General features: G+C 46.8%; 1 protein-coding gene across 2 annotated transcripts in view; it reads left to right on the forward strand.

Moving 5' to 3' along the window:
* Positions 1-3,411: 3,411 nt before the first annotated feature.
* The window catches only part of LOC135917526 (protein NDNF-like), a 254,547-nt gene continuing 238,917 nt past the window's right edge, over positions 3,412-19,041 (forward strand). For both annotated transcript variants that reach the window (XM_065451104.1, XM_065451106.1), the window contains exon 1: positions 3,412-3,715. The gene's annotated coding sequence lies outside the window, so the exon portion shown is untranslated. The remainder of the gene's footprint in view (positions 3,716-19,041) is intronic.

Consider the following 19,041-nt stretch of genomic DNA (forward strand, 5'->3'; position numbering starts at 1 on the left):
TCGGTTGGATAAGTGCACGTCTCTGGTGGCGGCGTGGTAGTGGACACGAGGCCCCAGGGAATTAAGTATTTCTTTACGTTGATGCGTTCTAAAGAGACAGGGACCAAATTCACAGAGCTTTTCACTCGCAAGTACTCTTTGCCATTAGACGGCAGCCTTGGCTAACAGTGTGTCCTCCATGGCGATTGGCTTGAATTTTCTATTATAAACAATTTCAGCGTTAGAGCTGTTTGTGAGTACAGGCTCTGACCTCTTCCTACTTGCTGATGTGCTCCTCTAATGTGTTATAGCTTCCTATTTGTGCGAGCAGTTGTGTGCTTGCGTTGATGGGAACTCCCGTGGATAGATTGGCAGCATTACGTATGAGCCTAAAAGCAGTGAAGAAGAAACTAGGAATTGGCAAGAATCAGATGTATGCGTTAAGAGACAAAGCCGGCAATATCATTACTTATATGGATGAGATAGTTCAAGTGGCTGAGGAGTTCTATAGAGATTTATACAGTACCAGTGGCACCCACGACGATAATGGAAGAGAGAATAGTCTAGAGGGATTCGAAATCTCACAGGTAACGCCGGAAGAAGTAAAGAAAGCCTTGGGAGCTATGCAAAGGGGGAAGGCAGCTGGGGAGGATCAGGCAACAGCAGATTTGCTGAAGGATGGTGGGCAGATTGTTCTAGAGAAACTGGCCACCCTGTATACGCAATGCCTCATGACCTCGAGCGTACCGGAATCTTGGAAGAACGCTAACATAATCCTAATCCATAAGAAAGGAGACGCCAAAGACTTGAAAAATTATAGACCAACCAGCTTACTGTCAGTTGCCAACAAACTATTCACTAAGGTAATCGCAAATAGAATCAGGAACACCTTAGACTTCTGTCAAGCAAAGGACCAGGCAGGATTCCGTAAAGGCTACTCAACAATAGACCATATTCACACTATCAATCAGGTGATAGAAAAATGTGCGGAATATAACCAACCCTTATATATAGCTTTCATTGATTACGAGAAAGCGTTTGATTTTGTCGAAATCTCAGCAGTCATGGAGGCATTACGGAATCAGGGTGTAGACGAGCCGTATGTAAAAATACTGAAAGATATCTACAGCGGCTCCATAGCCACCGTAGTCCTCCATAAAGAAAGCAACAAAATCCCAATAAAGAAAGGCGTCAGGCAGGGAGATACAATCTCTCCAATGCTATTCACAGCTTGTTTACAGGAGGTATTCAGAGACCTGGATTGGGAAGAATTGGGGATAAAAGTTAGTGGAGAATACCTTAGTAACTTGCTATTCGCTGATGATATTGCCGTGCTTAGTAACTCAGGGGACCGATTGCAATGCATGCTCACTGACCTGGAGAGGCAAAGCAGAAGTGTGGGTCTAAAAATTAATCTGCAGAAAACTAATGTTTAACAGTCTCGTAGAGAACAGCAATTTATAATAGGTAGCGAGGCACTGGAAGTGGTAAGGGAATACATCTACTAAGGGCAGGTAGTGACGGCAGATCCGGATCATGAGACGGAAATAATCAGAAGAATAAGAATGGGCTGGGGTGCGTTTGGAAGGCATTCTCAGATCATGAACAGCAGGTTGCCATTATGCCTCAAGAGAAAAGTGTATAATAGCTGTGTCTTACCAGTACTCACCTACGGAGCAGAAACCTGGAGGCTTACGAAAAGGGTTCTACTTAAATTGAGGACGACGCAACGAGCTATGGAAAGAAGGATGATGGGTGTAACGTTAAGCGATAAGAAAAGAGCAGATTGGGTGAGGGAACAAACGCGAGTTAATGACATCTTAGTTGAAATCAAGAAAAAGAAATGGGCATGGGCACGACATGTAATGAGGAGGGAAGATAACCGGTGGTCATTAAGGGTTAGGTACTGGATTCCAAAGGAAGGGAAGCGTATCAGGGGGCGGCAGAAAGTTAGGTGGGCAGATGAGATTAAGAAGTTTGCAGGGACGACATGGCCACAATTAGTACATGACCAGGGTTGTTGGAGAAGTATGGGAGAGGCCTTTGCCCTGCAGTGGGCGTAACCAGGCTGATGATGATGGTGACGTATGAGTGGGTTAAACTGATTTATCTCCTTTTTGTAGAGGTTGATATGCGTAACGTGCTATCTGAGCCAGTAACGCGTTCTGTAGTGGCAGCATATATGCTCTTCATGAAGGCTGTTGGATAAGCACTTCATCGTGTGAAGCACATGCTCACCTTCATTAAGAAGGTGCTGGTTTCCTCTGCCATCCTGTTATATACGAAGGCCGAAGGCCCGTATTTGGCGTGTTTGGAAGATGCACTTCATTCTAGATCATCATGGGTGGGGTGGGATTGGGGGTGGGGTGGGGACTTCCTACGCCATTCATGGACCATAAGCAACTACGCCTTCCCCGAGGAGCACGCGCGGCTGATAGATTGCGCTGTTATGTGCACTGCGTCCACAGCCTGTTTGTGTCCCGAATGTACTTTTGATTGTTGTTAATATGTTTATTCTACGTATCAGGGTATGCTTCACTTGTCGTTGGAACACTGCAAGATCAAGGAAGGATACGTAAAGTCGAAGATTAGCAAACGCTGGCAATGCAAAGTTCCAACGGTACCTTGGTATTAATTAAGCCTGCATCCCCTAACCTGTAACGGAAGTATCTATTGATGTTGAGATAACAGCGTAATAAGCGTACTACGTATATAGACCCTAAGCCCTAAGTATTTTATCTGCGTTGTACGGGACCACCATACCTATGTTAATTTTCTCTTCTTCACCGCTCAACGATACATTTTAGATAAACTTTAGAAGAAGTAGGCAACTTGTGAAACTATGTGTCTTGTGCAAAACGTTCAGACAACACGGCTGCGTAGAAGTACGGAACGCCGATTATTCATCTAGACTTTTGTCTGCTACTATTCCCCCGTTGTGATGCGGCAGCTAGAAAATGGGCAACAATAAACGATACGTAGAGCGATTGATTTTTACGACGCGGCGCACGATGTTTCCTCGAGCTCCTCCGCGGGCGATTCGGTCAGTGACCCGAGCGCGCAACCGGTCATATGCACAGGAAGGACGACGAATGACGGACGCTTGGTCGTGAGCCACTGCTTCCTGGAAGCGCGTTATCGTTAGTCAAGGGAAACGGGGCGCGCGTACACAAAGGACTCCGCTTTGGCCGACCACCACTGGGATCTGTCTCGTTCGGCGAGCCCGCGAATATGAGCGAGCATCTTCCGACGCACTCCTCGAGCAACGACGAGGCCGCCGCCGCGGAAGATGGGGAGCCAGCGGCCCTTCCTCCGGAGTCCTCTTCTAATCCTGGTCCACCACGCGGCGTGCTGGTGGCGGCGAGGTGGAGGAGGAGGCTCGCAGCAAAACAACAACGGCCGCCCTGCCAGACGAGTCGTGTGTGCCGGCCAGGCCAGACAGCGGGGAGGCAGCGCCGTCTGTGGCCGTGGCGCGCACTCGCCGTCGCTCATTGATGCGCTCGCGCCCACTCGGAGCGCCAGGACGCACGGCCGCTGTAGCCGCCGCCGCCCGCTCGCCGCCGCTTCGTTGTTTACCCCCGGCAGGGTCGTCGTCGCCGAGCGCGCGCGCGCACGTGCTCCTGCTCCGGTCTGCCGGCACCGTTACTCGCGGCGGCGCCCCACGCCGGCGCGTGCCGACTTGACCTCCATCACTACTGGATGCCTCGCCACTGCCGTCTGGTGCTGCACTGAGCCGGTGAGTGCGCTCTGCTCGCTGTCCTCGCGCACGCGCTAGTTGTTTGCTCGTCTTACTGAGTCGCCGTCGCGAAGAAATGTTTGACACTTAAAAGGTGTCTGACCGTCTTCAAGAGCGGCAACCGTTTAAAGTGCGGTTGCTAAAGACGAAGCCCTAGTGGAAACGCAATTTACGGTGCGGCGGCTTTTCCACGTGCACTGCAGAGCTGGAAGCGCGCTGCAAGAATACCTAAGTGCGTTCACTGCAATTGTACTTTCGCGTGAACAAGTGATGTGGCATCGCTTGGAGCCAGGATGCACGCGAAGTAGAGTTTCTGAAATACCGAAACTTCTCTGCTTCAAAAACCGCGCGTTTTTGAAGGAAGGAAAATTTAACGCGCCTGTACGTGGAAGCCTAAGGAGTGGAACGAGAGCACGTGGTTTGTGATCCCATCGATCTCGATCGATCAAGGCTATAGCAGTAGCGGAGCAGCATGGTACGGCAGGGGCGGAGCCGACCAGAGTGGAGATCCAATGAGTGCTACGCGGTATCGTGGCGGCGCACACGCAGTGCGCCCCGCCACATGTGCGCACCGACGCGCGCACGCAGCACTCCGTGACGCTCCTTTTCTTTTATCTTGCTTTGTTTAACTTACTTTTTACTACGTGTACATTCATGTCAAATTCCTTGTCTGGTGCTCGCGCGGCCAGCTGCCACGAACTGGGCATGCTGAGATTCCGCTGGTGCTTCGGAGCTGTTTTTAGCGCTTGATTGACATGGCACGGAGTCAAGCCGCGAGCAGCCCAGGTGTTGCAGTTCCTTTTGGCCGCAACCATTTGTGCGCTGTGACGCCTGCAGCTGCATTGAGTAAGGCGCGACAGCTGGGACGTGCTACAGTCATGATCAGCAGCGAGAAACATGCATTTCATTGCGCGTGAGCAAAGGAAAAGCTCGAAAAGCATGTGTCGCGTTTCAGCGCGTATTCTTGGGGGGGGGGGGGGGGGGATAAATAGATAACACGCTGTATACCCCGACGAGCATTACCATCGTCCATCCGTGTTTGCGCGCTGTTTTCTTATCAATAAGGTATTCGCTGCCTGCGTCTCATGCGGAGCGCTGACTCTAGATTAAGTGGAACAGTGCGCGAGGGTGTAATAGTCCTACGTAAGAACCATTTCACTGAGCTATACTCGCCGGCAACTTTCTGTGGCAATGAAGCGAAAGCCATGGGTGTAAAGCGCGCCCAAGCCGCAGCTTCTGAAAAAACTCCCAGATTTCATCCGAGTTAGTTTAAGCTGGGAATGAGAGTAACGTATAAGCACCTTATTTACAACAGCTAAATAAGACAAAACACAGGACTGAATGTTAAAATTGACTTATTTAGCGACTTTTTTCCTTCCGCATCTGGGCAATACGTAGATTCAGCGTCTGTCCCGAGAAACCAAAACCGCTGGTAGACACTGTCGGATTAGTCGGTGTCGTAACACATGTGCAGACGCTCGGCCCCCGTAACTTTCCATTCATTGCCGCAGAAAGTTGTGCGTGAATACAGCTTGTGAGTCACTCGACTAAGTTAACATGATGAAGGAGGAGAAGAAGGAGGAAATTCGGCAAACTTAAAGCGCCTTTTGGAAGACGCCATATCGTACGAACCATAAAAAAAAGTTGTAACAAATAAAATCGCGAAAAAAAGAAGACCCCGAACAGAGCATCTTCCGTGACCTAGCCGTAATTATTGACGAAGCTCTGTGATAGAGCCAAGCGGACAAGAAAGCGTCATCCGACAACAGCAGAAGTAGCAAGCGGCACACCATAATGAGGAATCTCGTCTTACATCATCGATGTGTGCGTCATGGGTGTTCAAAGTGCTCAAACGGAGTTGTGGAGGCCCCGCTTGATTCGCCCGTAAATACAACGTAATAAATACTTTACGTAGTGGACCCTCATAAATACCCCCTGGATCTCAAGGTTGCAAATTAAGAGTACCGAAACACTAGTGCATCAACGGCGGCGTGGTAGCATATAGAAGTCATTTCCTGTACCACATCGAAACTTGTGCTTGTTCCTGTGGCCTCGACGTCGAGGACATTCGCCATTTGTTCCTTGCTTGCCCGAGTCCGCTACGCAGAGGCAGTGTTTGTGGCAAAAGCTTTATGTGTTTGACTCGCATCGAGCTTTGTCACTCACTGAGCTGCTGGGCCCATGGCCGCCGGAAGCAGCACTGAGGAAACCACTGAATCTTATGGTACATTGCTAGGAGGTCAGCAACATACTTGGCCCGTACAGGTGCCGCACTTAATTACAGCTTACTCTGACACTGCTCGTAGCACTGGGTGGCGTTATGTATAGCGCATCCTGTTTCTCCTTTTGTTTATATGAGCGCGATTGTGAGTGATTTATTCTGATGCCATTAGAAATGTCGGCAACTATGTGCCGCCAGCTCCTCGGCATTATTTGGTGTGTATATCGTTTTTATCCTGTACCTGCATATCTCAGACCGCATCTTATCCACTATACATATTCAGTGCATGGTGACTCAGTGCTCGCTCCGTGCCCCTGCATATCTCGTGCCACATCGGTACTCGTGTATTCTTTTCAGCTCATTTCGTAGATGATTTGCTGAAGTTGTACCGTTTCTAGCTGCCGTGCAATTTTTTTTTTTTGCTCACCGCTACGTGAGGAACACGTGCTGCCTTTGTGAGATAATTATTTCTTTTACAGTCGTTTTCTTTTTAAAGGCACCATTAATGAAGCTAGGAGAAGAAAAGAATCACACAACGATTACAGCGCGTTAGTCTGAGATCCGTAAAGGAACGCATGCTTCAAAGCCACGCTGGTCAGGCTTTCCGAACTTAAATTTCCTACGTAAACATTTTGTCTTTACTTCCGCGTCTAATATACACGACACGCGGCGCTTTCACGTGAGAACCGGGTCCATATTGACGCGAGAGAGCTGAAAACGCGCTCACTAAAGTGCTAATTATGTCGGAGGCCGATCTCGTCGCCTAAACAGATACATTTTTTTTTTCGTTTCTGCCATGTGCTTAGCTGGCGAGCTGGTCACCTCCTAGACTACAGAAGGTCTGCACATCGTGAGGTTTGATGGTATACGCCGGCAGGACAGCGCTTACAAAACTGCATGCACTGGCGACGCCTTGGTACGATAATTTTCTTCTCAAAGCACGATTTCCGATGGGCTTTCTGACTTCGCGCATTATACGTCTCGGCTCAAAGCTGCCTTGGCTTTTTTAGGAGGTGCTGAGCTGGTCGGTGGGGAAATGGGGCTGCTAGCATTTGCTTAGCGACTGCTGCTTAAAGTGCATAGGTCAATTGTGCAGCCCCTGCTATTCTAAAGTGGAGATGCACCTTGCATCGTGTCAGAGCAAGAGAAAAAAGTCGTACTTAAGGAATCCATGGAACAATCGGCAGCAGCTCTTAGAGTGATGGCGGGTTTTGCCGTCGCCATGAGTCAGCACTGCGCCAGCGTGATAATAGCTTGACAGAGAGGTAGGGTTTGGTTACTAATGCCCTCTTTTACTTTTAAGTGCGCCCAGACAAAATGCTGACATGGTAAGAGATGCTGGCTAGTCCCGTTCTCTTTCTTATGCAGTAAACAGCAGGCGCGCCAAATATTGTTCCGTAGATATACTGTCTGGGCCAAGTTCCCCGCGATATTCCTTGTCCACATTTCGGGTCTTACAGTAAGTAAACTAAATCAAACACTCATTGCGTTAAAATGAGCAAAAGAAACAAAATATTTTTGTTTTTTCTAAGGTATCTTAGAAAGCGTCTACTTATACTGTTGAGAGTACTTCTAAAGTATGGATATACTCCTTCTGCAGAAACAAGTACAATAGATAGTCACATGCATGGGCGCAGCATCTTCTTTCTGACATGTTTTTTGAGACATGCATCACGCGCACTGCTCAATACAGGTCGAGAAAAAAAGCAATAACACCCTCACAACTTTGTTAAGGCGCCGTATTTTACACATTTGTGACTGTACAAGAACAACTTCAGCATGAAGCACTGTTCGTGGTTCTATGGTTTCAAATATAGACCCAGTAACCCAAGAGGATGCGCTGCAGCTATACGCGTTGGCTACGCACCCGCTGTCCGACGCCTGCCTGTCCGGCCGTAAAGTGGAGAAGATGGTATCTGGACAGCGCCGCATCCAAGTCTTGAGATTGCATTAAGAGAGGCAAAGAGGGCGAGAAGAGGAAGTAAAAGAAAAGGTGACCGCTGCGGTGACAACGCGAAAGCAGCTTAAAATTTAATGACCAGCGTGGCCGGCTATCGTTAAAATTACGATTGCTGATCTTGTTTACAGCACGCGGTCGGGTCTAATCGCGAGGTCGACGAGAAAATACCCATTGCCGCGCGAATGCGATTTGACCTCATTCCGGGCACCTTGTTGCAGTACAGATGGAATATAAGTGTGACAATGGGCTAGTTTTGTGTGTGTGTGTGTGTGTGTGTGTGTGTGTGTGTGTGTGTGTGTGTGTGTGTGTGTGTGTGTGTGTGTGTGTGTGTGTGTGTGTGTGTACGTTCTGCGTGGTCGCACATCAAGCAACACATCACCATCATAAGGCGGAAAGGTATCGTGTTTCGCATTAAAATGCCTTTCAAAATCTAACTCCGGACTCTAGTAGCTCTTTCATTCTCTTAACTCAACGACAGGGAACAGCAGTTAGGAGTCTCCAACTATTCAATATGTTTCGCGCCTCCCGCGTGACCTTATGAACCCTTTGCCGCTCCCGGCAATTTGAGAGAACTCCAAATTCAATTGACGAGCTCCTGAAAATTCCTCGACAATGCTGAAGAAACATGCAGCTTGCATGCTCCAGCAGACACGTACTATGGCTGCATTAATTTTTTTTTTATGTTTTCGTCACGAACCCGTTACTCGCGCATAGAGTACGCGTAGCGCAGTGGGAACGCCGTTAAAAGCGAAGAGCACACCGCAGTTTACGCGAACGAACGTAGTCACCGCGCTTAGGTCAGCAGTGTGGTGTGGTGCACGCACTGAGCCCCATGAAAAACCCTCGATGACTGACGCCCAATGTAAATGTGATGCTTTCATCGCTAGCGCGACGCGGCTGTGTTGCCGGAATTTCGGGGCTGAAATCTTGAGATCGATGGTTCGACTTCCTCGTATACCTATTCGCCTGAACCGAAGCGTGATGAACGACTACAATCGGCCAAAAGCAGTGTTGTATAATTTGTATGTTCGAACGAGAAGAACACTACAAACGCAGGGGCTCGATTTTAACAACCAAATCCAAGAGGCAATGCAGTCATCAACTGTTAGTTGCCTGTACATACCAGCTGTTTTTTTTTCTTAATTTATTATTGTTGTTATTGTCGTCGTCGTCGTCGTCGTCTTCATCATCATCATCAGAAATCGCCTGTGGCACAAGACAGCCCATTTCTATTCCTTGAGCTAGATTATTCCAAGAGGCGGACATTGCTTGCAGGTGAAATCAAAATGCATAACCGACAAATTAGCATCATTAATGTTTCTAACTAGTTACATTTTGGCACATATGGAACTTAACGAATTGTAGCCGCTGAGTTCGCAACGCGTATTGACTTGGAACGATTTCTCAGGATGACACCTGTTTCCTCCTAAACTGTTTGACGGAATACATTTGCGCAGCAGTGATTTTTGTACTTCAATGCAAGAAATAACATTTAGTAAGAAAGATAAGTGGAACGACAGTGCATTGTTACCGCAAGGTTGATCGCGCCTATCTCGAAACCGGTACCATCCTCCTTATTAGTTTTCGCATTTCGCACAGAGGGGAGAGAAGTACACGCTTGGCTACAAAAGGGAAATAAAATTTGCAGATAACGAATGCGCCATAGTATTAAATTAGGGACGTTACAGTGTGGTCTCGCTGATCCACAACCACGTGGTGCACTAGTAGTTTTAATTGTAAATATTACCACGAATACGCAAGCACCGAAGTCGATCACCATGTTTGCGTGTTAAATCGGTGAGTTGTATGTATTATTGTAGGCCTGATTTTGTCACTTTCTTAAAAAAGAGCCGTTTTGAAACAACTGTTTGCCATCTCGAGCGCAGTCTTTGAAGTTGTAAAACAGCTGGAATATTCCACGTGACACTGCACCTACTTCGCTAATCGTTTTCTTCTGTGCAATAACACATTGAAATTTGAACTCTTAGCATAGCCTACCGTACTACAAACTTCGCATGCAATTTTGAACAGGTATTCGGCCACAGAAAAACGCACACACGCACTCATACGCAGGCACGCGCATAACGCACACTCTCGCATAGTCCAAACGCACTCTCCTATAACTGCAGCAGGCTTTGGGTACGGGCTAGTTGGTATTCCATTGTTTCAAACATCACTTACAGCCCGTACGTAGACAGGGACCAAAAGACTAACTGCGCTTGCTTCAGCTGGGAGCGCTTGTTGTTGATGGAGAAACTAAAATCAGGAACTAAAACTTCTGCAACGACGCATATGGCTGTACGTTGATTTTTGAGGTCTGGGTTTATTTTTTTGTTTATTATGGCGTGGTTGTTTGTGGTGTACAAATAACTGTGTACTAATGAGTTCTTATGTATAGCAGTTGCTTGTATTTATTACTAGTAACAGTCTGTACGGTGTTGCCAGTCAGTGTTTGCATTGAACTGGTCACTAGCCATTTTGGCTATGGATGTATAAATTTTCCCTAATCATGTAATAAGGTTTCCTTTCATTCATTAATCCATCCGACCATGCAAACGAAACTGTGGTCGCTAAGTGAGGTCTGTTAACTGCAAGAACTGTAGCAATACATGCATCGCTTTCCGGACTTGCGACACATGTGGCTACGGTACAAATACTTATCACCGAAAATGATGTTAAATCCTGGTGATTTAACGTGGTACGTTGTAGAAGGCGCCATCAAAAGCACTGCATCGTAAAGCACTAACATCACTTTAATACTTCTTTTAAGACGCTGTCATAATGTTGAAAGCACAGCACTGTGTGTCTCCTCCTTTCGTCTCTGTGAAACATAGGCATGTAAATCCCTTAACATTGTTTCAACTGAAGCGTTTCGCAGCTGAATTCCCCCTTAAGTGTCGCTATTTTGTCTGGTTTATTCAAACGTTACTTTTATATTTTTCTTTATATTATCTTATAAGATTTAATTATTAGGTGACAAGAATTAGCTGTTGCCAGCAAACTGCGACAACGGCTGATCTCCTCATTTTAATCTTAATAATAAAACAAAGGCGCTGGTCGTCGTTGTGGGAACATATGTAAGTGAAATGGTCGATAGACTCGTCACACACGCGTGAGGAAAGAACAGGCCTTTGCGTACTCGACGCGGAGCCACAAGTGACTCAGTAACACATATTCGCAACCGGGTGAAATTTGTGTCTGCGGTAGAGCAAAAATCCTAGACAACGCAGCACATTGTAATGGAACGCGAAGATATCCATCAAGCGAGAATCGAAGGGAATGCCTGCCTTCCAGAAGCGCTATGGTTTAGGGCTGATGGGCGCGTTAACTGGTCAGTGATGCAAATCAGCAAGACACGATTCGAGCCTTGGTGGAAAACAAAGCGGGGAAGAGATGATGACCGAGTCGTCACTGACGTATGTAACTCTACTAGATAAAGCAGCGATAGGCAGAAAGCTAGCACGTTAGTAGGTCACACAGGTCAGATGGCTACTCGTTGCCATCCCGCTTCGGAGGAAATGCCATTACCGATCATCACCTATAATTAGGGGACTTGATCAGATTTACAAAAATCTTCAGATACAGAACCCTTATCGACGGTAAAAGATTACTTGCAATTCAAACACGTGCCAAAGCAGAGAAGAAAAAAAAACATGTTTATAATCGTGGTGATAAAAGTTGTACAACTCTTAAGTTCCCTAACATTATTTACATGATCATATTGGGAAGAGGTATATTGGCGCTGAAATACGTAGCCACCTCGTTTTACAGCAGCACTGCAACAAATATATTATGAAACCATTTTAATCTTAGTTGCTACTCATTTCGAGTAAGCCCCGGCTGAGACTCTGCTTCGCACGTAACACAATAAAGTAGCTTGTGAATTGCTGAATACAAAATGAACTGCTAGACTTGGCATCGGTTTTTTAGTTTCTCGATTTATTTTTTTTTAATCATGAGTCCTATACGGCATTAGAGAAAGAGAGAAAGAAATACTTTAATTATAGCTGGACATTAAAGCCCACCGAAACTTCTAGCTTGCTACTCCAGACAGCTTTAGGCTGAAAGATGAAATAAATTAATTATAAAATAAAGGTATTTAAGAGCTACGAGCACAGAAGACAAAGATAAAATGTTTAAAAACATTCATGAATGAAAAAAAAGAAGACGAGAAGATGTAACGAAAAAGCAGGAAACGGTGTGTAACCGAAAGAAACACGCGAACGAAGTGAATCGCGGAATACTCTTAGACCGGTGCCGCTTAAAAAAAGTCAAACGTGCCTTTGTCGCGCGAAATGCTGAAGCAGCGTCCCCCCAAGGTCCGAAAACATCTCGCAGTTCAAGCCATGCACCTCCACAAAGGTTTAAACGAACTCCTCATGTCGCTTGAGCTTACGAAGTGCTACCACGTACGATTTATGTGTGCCAGGCCCTATAGCGAACACTGCATCTGTTCGGCATCGGAGTAGTAGTACACTGCGAAATTTTAAACAGGCGATTAGTGAAAGCGACTGTGAGAATGCGATGTAAGCACGCACCATCTCGTCTGTCGAGGCCAACGGGGCAGGCGACACACTTGGAGTCAAGGCTGCGAGGCGGGCTCGTGCACTGCATGCGGTTCCGCGTCACTCCACAGGGAACGCGTGGAGCGCCCCGCGACGCCACGACACAACAGCGCACTCGTGTGTGAATTTGCACGTTTGTTTTGCCACGATATATAGCTTGCTTGTTGCCGTAGGACAACGCCTCGCATATCTTCACCGCCTAGTGCTTGACAGGGGTTGACTCTGACATAACAGATACGGCTGTGCCATTAACGTCGGGGGGACAGATGCGCCATGGTGCGTAAACTCGCGCACACCGGTGACTACAGTTTTATTTAACGGAATTCATGCGCATACCGTTTTCCCGTAAATGACACACGTATTGCATATTATGCTAGTGCCAACGGCGACACTAGTCAACAAGTTTGTCTAAAGGACGCTGCAGGGCGACACAATCACCTAAGTCACGGTTAACTCGTTAAACAGGATCGTCTGCGAATAAATGCGCAGAATAACGCACAACACTGCAAATATCGTTTATTTAAATCAGGATCAATAAAGGGGCCAATACGAAACCCTGTAATATCGCTGAGGTAGGTCAAGCTAACCTCATCTGAATGTATGATGCATATAACTCTGAGCTGTATACACTATATCAATATACTCGTAGTTGTTTTTCGAACCGTACAGAAAGAAGAGGAAATAAAAGAAAATATTTTTAAAGCCAACAAAACTTGCATATACTCGGTGGCCCTCATCCAGTGCAATTACTAATTGATGAGTTGGTTTCACAAGCTGGGTAACACAAGAGAGGCCACTACGATAGTCATGTATTTGGTCGTTTGGGGGGATTTAATAAAGAGTACGTATTCGATTGATCCAATAATCGTAATGAAAAGAACATATTCACGCCTTTTGTAAACGACGCAAGTGAATGAAATGGGCCTATATAATTTCAAACATTGTTAAAATGTTTCGCGTTGTATCAAGCAAGACACTTTCTTCGAGCGAGTTTGATAAATAAAGAAAGACACCGATATCTGGAAACCGAGCGAGCACACAGCAAAAGCAAGACAGAAAGCAAATCATCTGTGCCAGCTGCCTTACCTTTATTCAATCCGCTATCAGCCGGCTGTAATCCCCGGTGATTGAGTGTGGTGTGTTTCATATGTACAGCCAGATACTTTGCTAATATCGAATTCCTTCAGCTTCAGGGCATGCAAACACCGAAAAAAAGCAGGAGTTAAGACTCTTTCTTTTAGCAAAGTTATCGTAACTGTGTCGTTATGATGCAGGAATAGATACTTCGTCTCTTCCGTTCATTTTGATAATCCGCCAGAATTATTTCGGTTGGTTTTTTTAATGGCGAACGGATAGATGAATTGTTTGTTTGGCCTGTTTAATAATAACCTCATTACTATTTTAACTTTTTTAGGGTATTTTTTATCGGATCAACGATGTTTCTATATTCAGCGTAAGCACGCTACCTGCTCTGGATGGCTCTGCGCACTTCGTTGCTTTGAAATTTAAATTAACTTAAGAAATTTTAGGTGTCCAAATTACGATATGATTATGAGGCACGCGGTAGTAGGGGACACCGCATTGATTTTGACCACCTGGGGTTCTTTGTACACAGGCTGTTTTGCATTTCGACTCCATCGAAATGCGGCCGCCGCGGCCGGTATCTGATCCCGAGCCCTCGGGCTTAGCAGTGCAACACCAAAGCTACTACGCCACCAAGGCAGGTCCCTTCTTTACTGCAACACCACTTATTTCTACTGCACGTATTCATCAAACAATTCAAATTTTCTTTTAAATGCTTTTCATAATTCAACTATATATTTAGATTATGACAACGTTTCAGGCGCGCCATAAAATGCGCCTAGTGCAAGGGATCTAGTGCTAGTCGCACCTATGGTGGTAGCTGTCTTAGGGAAACATTTATGTATGAATAAGAATTATGTGCTACGATACATAAATAAATACACTGAAGGCCTCTATAGCTCTTGTGTCATTATGGCAGACACCATTTTGAGAGAAGGGCCAATGATGGTGTCCGGCACACATACGCAGTGGCACATACCTGGTAGCGTGCTCGCCGCAGAAATCAGAATTGTTTATATACAATCCGAAGCACTTAAGGTGCAAGGCACCGTTGGAGATCAAAATTAATGTGGAGGGTAAGGAGGTACCAATAGTCGAGCAAATCAGTATTTTGGATCTGATTCTCCAGTCACACGGCCATAATGGCGAGACCGTCAAGAGGCTGCAGAAACCCGCTATGCAGACCCTGAGCTTAATTAGGCGGGTGGCCAGCAAAGGTCGTGGGTTAAAGGAAATAATTTGATTAAACTAATACACGCTTACATCTTCAGCCGGGTGAGCTACGCAACGCCATATCTCGAATTGGAAGCGATGGAAAGAGAAAAGACTGCTTCTCTAATGAGAAAATGCGTAAAAAGAGCACTGGGACTGTCCATGTGCACATCCACAGAGAGACTGGTGGCTCTAGGGGTGCACAACACACGGGCAGAACTGGCGGAAGTGGGGCGAACCTCTAAAATTGAGAGACTTAGCACCTCGAGGACAGGAAGACCCATATTGACCAAAGTTGGAATAAATCCAGATATAGGCCCCACCAAAAACGTGGAGGTAGATAGGGAAGTCAGAAAAAAATCTTATTATCCCCCCCCCCATGCAAAAAAACATGCACCCGGAACATATATAAGAAAGACAGGAGGCAAAAACGAGCCGAAGCATTACAAATTAGATTTGCTGAAATTTCGGAACATGAGGTGGGAAGTGGCAGCGGTTTCACGGTGGCAACGACCGTCAGAGGTTTGAGCAATCCCGTGACAACTGCCACTCTGCGAGGGCGGAGCAAAGAAGTTGCCGAGGAAATTGCTATCCCGTTAGCTTGCGCTGGAACGGACGCGAAATTTGTGATCAGTGACAGCAAAACTGCTATACAAAATTTTAGCAAGGGAAGGATCTCGCTCTTAGCGGCCAGAATCCTAGGCCACAGAAAGTTAAATAGAAAAATTCAAATGATTTAGACTACAGAGCACGAAGCCGTCCCCGGCAACGAGGCGCCCCACGATCTGGCTCGAGATCTTTACCGCCGAGCCGATATTGGGCCCCTCGATGACCGAGGCAGCGGAGAGCGCATGTTAAAATATGGGGAGATCACGCAGCATTATTCATTGGATCGAAGAATGGCATCCCCGCCAGACCCGAAATTAAACAATAGATAAGCAGTCGCGTGGAGACGACTACAAACTTATAGCGAACCACATGTTCCCCGAGGCCAGGTGCGATAGGTGCAATCTTTGTGGAGCGAGAGGGACCCTCGACCACATAATATTGGAATGCCCGTAGTCTCCCGGGGGGACGCACAATGTTGGTAGTAGGGACACCTGGGAGACCCTGCTGCGCAGCTCGCACTCTGAGCTCCACCAGCTCCGGCTCTTCCAACTGGCTGAAGAGGCTGCTGGGACCCAAGACCTCTCAGCCTGCATCCGAGCGGCGGCACCCGCCCCCTGACCTGCTTGTCGGGGGGTGGGTAGATCAGCTTATCCGTTGGAGAATAAAGTTTATTCTATCTATGCTTGCACATACACAGTGGTCCAAGTTGTCTATTTGGACCCAGCAGCATATGCCCAGTGGTCAAAATTGCCCTATGCTGGCATATACCGGGTGGCGCACACACCCAATGGCCGAATTTGTCTAGTGGTCAAGACTGCAGCAACGGTTATGTGCCAGAATATACGACTCGCCACTGGCTGCTGTTCTGCCTAGTTGACAATGACTTTGGCCGCTTGGTATGGGCCCTTGGGAGTGTGCCCATGCTCGGACAGTCCCCCAGAATGGGTATGTGCCGCTGCGACACCAGGAGTAAAGAGGCCTCGAAGGTATTTATGCACGTGCCGTACTTCTCTGTCCCCCGTATACCTCTGTGAGGCAACAGTCTTCCCTCGATAAGAGCGAGAGAGAGAGAGAGAGAGGAATATAAGGAAGGCAGGGATGTTAACCAGTCAAGAGTCTGGTTGGCTACCCTACACTGGGGGAAGGGAGAAGAGGAAGAGAGAAGGGAGAGAGAATATATAAATACGTGCATGGACAGTACTTGAGTTAAAGCCGCTCGCGCAAACTGGACGTTCTGAGAAAGCGCAAAAGTGCCTTCGCTACCTTCGGAGCCGACGATCGGTGGGGACGGTGCTATGGTACTGTTTGTTCACGCAGAAGACAATAATCTAATTTACTCAATGTGTCGGACAAAAAATATCTTTGTGCTTTAAATTGAGGACAGTGGCACAATAAGTGGTCAATGTTCTCTTCGCATCCGCAAGCATCAGATGCAGAACTATCAGCCATTCTAATTAGTGCTGAGTAGGCGTTCGTGAAGGCAATTTCAAGCCATAACCGACACAGAAGAGACGCTTCGCGCCTTTGCAGTCCGGCCGAAGGTTTGAGTTGCAGTGAAAGGTTTAGTCTGTGCAGTCTTGTGCGCCTTGTATGTGCGGCATTCCACTCTGCTAAGGAAAGCGTGCGTGCTATAATGCGAAGTTGCCTCGCAGCGTCGGTCCTTTAGAGAGGAATGGGTACGCAGCGGTCTTCTTGGTTAGACGTTCGAGCTGCCTAATCTGCATCATTTCCAATCATACCGCAATGACTTGGTATCCATTGAAAAGAGATATCATGGCCTTTTTCTGTCAAGTGATGGACAAGTTCAACGATTTCGCAAGTGATGATCGTGAGTTCTATGTCGGAGAAACGACTGCACACATTGCAAGGCCGGCCTTGAATCGCAGAAGACTGCCCATTTTCGAGGACTTTCAGCGTTTGTCACATGAAGCGCGTCGCGGAGGGGCGCGGGCTCTGCAGATGTATACGTAGTGATATGGAAAGTCTTGAACCTCTGGGTTATTCTCATTGTTGGTATAACTACAGTGCCACCGGAACTGGTTGATGTAGTTGATCCATCAGTATAGACATGTTTGCAGTCGCTGTATTTCTCGTGCAAGTAAGGTTATTTGCTTGAGTGCTGATGACGGCAAGTCCGACTTTTTCCGAAGTCCTGAGATTGTAAGGTTTACTTGAGTACGGCTCACACACCATGAGAGAGGCACGTTGCGCGAAGACAGTAGCATTGAATGTCGTGTGGGGCCTTTCCACTGGGAAACTTGCAAGGTGGTGGGTAGGAGTCCGAGTGAAGTGTCTTATGGGCACACGTGTTGTTTCAATGGCAATGTGCGTTCTAATAGTGTAATCTTGACTTCAATAACTTCAGTGGTTGACGCACTGCGTGGTAGACCAAGGCATATCTTGAGGGCTTGGGCTTGGATGCTTTGGATTATATTCAGGTTAGTTCTGCAGGTGTTGGAGATGACCGGTAGGCTGTACCGCAGGATACCGCGGTAGGATACCGCAGGTAGACTGTACCGCAGGTGCTTTTTTGTCTTCATTGTATTATTTTTTACCTGGATGTGCTTTTAGAATAGAAGCGACCTAATTAAGGTTATTGAAGTGGCACCTGGCCTCACTCTACTGCTGATAGTGATAATACAGCTGTGTTAGTAGAGGTCGATCGCTTTGGATGTTTTGGAGTTGGTAAACGAGCCGCATTAGAAACGGACAATAACTTTTGCAACTAGTGAATGTTATTAATGCTACCATTAATGACTGCTGTTGCAAACAAGAAATGAAATAGTATGACAAACAGTTACAAACTACAAGGACACCTGCTCACGCTAAGGAGGCGCACTTGCAAGAAAGCTGACCCGTTGTTCCCGGACATAGCTAAAAGCATGTCGTTCGACCGCGTCGAGCGCGAGGAAGATATCACCTATGGTGGTTGCATGCCGAGTTTGTTAAACGTAACCCAATTAATTTGAAATGCTGCGCATATACGGAAGATGCTTCCGCTAGAAATTTGCATGCAGCGTCAAACAAGGAAGTTGGTGGCAAGAGAGGGATATCGCCATCCTAAAGAATTTTTTTTTCTTCATGCAATTAGTGGCGTCTGGAGATTTACCGCCGCTTATGCTATCGGCCGTTACCGTGAGAATGTGCAAAAGCATAGTCGCGCGCAGCTCGAGCAAGCGATTACTCGTGCTCTCCCTGAGCGGCAGGCTACATTCAGACGGCTTAAAGAGTAGGAACGGGATAGTGGTATTTGGGAGGCCGGAACCATCGGACCATCGGTTTAAAGCTCTACGCAACGTAAGTGGATGCGTTTAAAATTCAAATTTTTGGTCATTTTGGTAATTTTGATCACGCCAACCGAGCTAGTTAACCGGATACACACACAAAAAAAATATCACAGTGAACGGCACGAGAGCGTCATCAATACAACACGTCAGTACCATCTTACTACTAAGCATCTGCCTCGTTTAAATGCCTGGTCCTGCTAACTATTTTGCATGTTGCTACGTGGAACCATATTTTCTGTAAGTAGAGGCTCGTGCACACTATTATGCACGCACTTATTACGTCGCCTTTGTTGTTTGTTTTGTATACATGCAAATGCTAGCTCTTTCATCATTCCCCTTCATCATCGTTCGTAATTTCGTGCGTTTTTCGTTCACAGAGCTCATTGCAA

Source organism: Dermacentor albipictus, chromosome 1 (genome assembly GCF_038994185.2).
Source record: "Dermacentor albipictus isolate Rhodes 1998 colony chromosome 1, USDA_Dalb.pri_finalv2, whole genome shotgun sequence".
Taxonomy (NCBI): Eukaryota; Metazoa; Arthropoda; class Arachnida; order Ixodida; family Ixodidae; genus Dermacentor; species Dermacentor albipictus.